Genomic DNA, 2,954 nt, shown 5'->3' on the forward strand with positions numbered 1-2,954 from the left:
ATTAATTGAACAATCTTTTTAATTTTAATTAGTTATTTTAAATTTACTTTGAATTTTTAATTTTGATGATTTTTTTCAAAAAGTAACAAAGATATATTAAACTAAATATTCAGAAATTAATGTACTTTTGATAATTTTTGTGATATACAAAAAAATAGTCACATTTTTATAATATTACGTTTAACAATTAATTGCAAGAAAACTATAATAATTGCACAAATAAGCAATTATAATTGGTTTATTCCTTACATTATTAGTTTTTATAAATTTACTTTTAATTTTTCAAGAAGTATCAAAGTTGTCTACTTTATAAAGTAGACTTAATTATGTTTTTTTTTAATTAATTGATTATGTTTTTAGATTTTTGTCTAATTTTGAAAAATAACAAAGATATATTCATTTCTTAAGATTAAAAATAATGTAGGAATAAAGAAATGTTCATTAAAGTTGTCTACTTTCTAAATTATCACTAATTTAACTTGAATTGATTGTGTTTTTAGATTTTTATGCATTTCTCAATTATTATTAATTTCTTTACATTACAAATCTATACGAAATAAAGTTATCTTCTCTACTAAATAATAAGTCTATTCATTAATTTAACTGTGTTTTTGTACATTAGTTTTCCCTTTATTTATTTATCAGTTGTAATTGTAATTATGTATTAATTGATCGGATAATGTAAATTGAACTAATTCGTTTCAATTAAGTGTAATTCCGGTTGAACAGCCGTTTATTACTGCGGATTTATAGGAGGCAAATAGAATTATCATCGCGGCCGCTTCTAAAGTTGGAGGCGGTTTTGCGGAAATTGAGCTTAGGGCGAGATTAAGTACGAAGCGGCAACAAAAATGTTTGTACACTTGTTCGCAAATGAACCAAACACAAAAATACAGCAAAAATAACACGTTTAATTACTGAATGAAACAAACAACGTTTCACTACGTCTTCAACACTCCTTTTTTGTCCGAACTGAATAAGCAATTATAATAGTTTTATTCCTTATTTTATTAGCTTTAATATGAATATTTGTTGAATAATGTAACATGAATACTTTTTGAGAAATGCAACAAAATCTAAGTACATTGATTTTCACTTACACATAAAACATAATTATAAATTTAAAAATAACTGACAAAGAACATTGTCAAAAACGGAAATATGTAATTAACACCAGTTTATAACTTAAAATCATAGCTTTAATCCAAATATCTATAAATTATTGTACATTTAGCAATTTTCGTAAAATATACAAAAAAAAAAACACTTTTTCATAATATTAAATTTAACAATTAATTGCAAAAAAAACTATAATACTCACAAATAAGTAATTAAAATCGATTTAATCGTTATTTTATTAGCTTTAATATGAATATTTGTTGAATAATGTAACGTTAATACTCTTTGAGAAATGCAACAAAATTTAAGTACATTGATTTACATTTACACATAAAACATAATTATAAATTTGAAAATTAATCACAAAGAAAATTATGAAAATCAGAAATATGTAAATACAATCAGATTATAAATTATAATCTAAATATTAAAAATTGATTATGCTTTTGGTAGTTTTTAGTTACTTAGTTTAGTTTTTAATTACTGAATGAAACAAACAACGTTTCACTACGTCTTCAACACCCCTTTTTTGTCCGAACTGAATTCATATAAATGAAGCGATTCTTTCTATTAAGCGAGGAAACGCAACTGCTTTGAAAAGCGAGCGGATTAGACGTAATCGGATCGGAGGCGACATATTATTAATATCAGTTGCAACTGTACCCGAGTTTTCCTTCTACCATTGAGTGGAAGTTCTGCACGTCCTGGGATTCCCGTCCTGAAAAGCCTAGTCCCCGCACCTATTTTTAAGAGGGCTTAAAAAGCAATCGAGCTGAGAGCTATGGGGGTTTGTAATTAAGGAAATCTTTGCTGCACCGCCGTTGTGAATGGCGCGCGCCAACCGGAAGTGGCAACTTTAATCGCTCCTAATGCATTTTCGTTTCCGATTCTTCCGAAGTTTCGAGAGAATAGAAACGAAATCCGAGGGGGCGAGAAGAACATTGTTCGAATCCGTTGATTCAAATAATAATAAGAAGGAAGAAGGAGTGAAAAGAATTTTATTTCGCTGTGTTATGTAATTGATTAAATATTTAATTTGAAAAATCTAATGAGTAGGCAACTTTATTTGCACTTAAATTTTGATAAATAAATACAAATAGAGGTAAAACCCTAGATTAATATGCATTAATCTAATTAATATGTAAAAATAATATAATTCGTTTTAATTAATACATAAATTAATTGAGTTGCATTGAATTATTTTGATATAAATAATTTATAATTGTTTTTCTGGTTGCCTTAAAATCGTAAGTTTATTAACAAAATTATGATTTTTTACAAACTAAGATGTTTGAAAACGTGTTTTTTTGTAATTATATAACTTAAGAAGTGTTAGAAAACATAACGACAACCGAAATACCGTCTATTGAAATCCCGATTGTTATAAAGTCTCGACGCTTGAAATCCTGACTATGTCAAAATCCCGACTATCATAATCCCGACAATCAAAATCCCGACTATATCGAAATCCCAACTTCCATAAAAATGTTATTGTAGAAATTTATAATAATAAAACACATAAGTTTACTAACAAAATTATGATTTTTTTCAAACTAAGATGTTTGAAAACGTGTTTTTTTTGTAATTATATAACTTAAGAAGTGTTAGAAAACATAACGATAACCGAAATACCGTCTATTGAAATCCCGATTATTATAAAGTCTCGACGCTTGAAATCCTGACTATGTCAAAATCCCGACTATCATAATCCCGACAATCAAAATCCCGACTATATCGAAATTCCGACTTCCATAAAAATGTTATTGTAGAAATTTATAATAATAAAACACATAAGTTTACTAACAAAATTATGATTTTTTTTCAAACTAAGATGT

This window comes from Nicrophorus vespilloides, unplaced genomic scaffold (assembly GCF_001412225.1).
Source record: "Nicrophorus vespilloides isolate i.1.1-1 unplaced genomic scaffold, Nicve_v1.0, whole genome shotgun sequence".
Lineage (NCBI taxonomy): Eukaryota > Metazoa > Arthropoda > Insecta > Coleoptera > Silphidae > Nicrophorus > Nicrophorus vespilloides.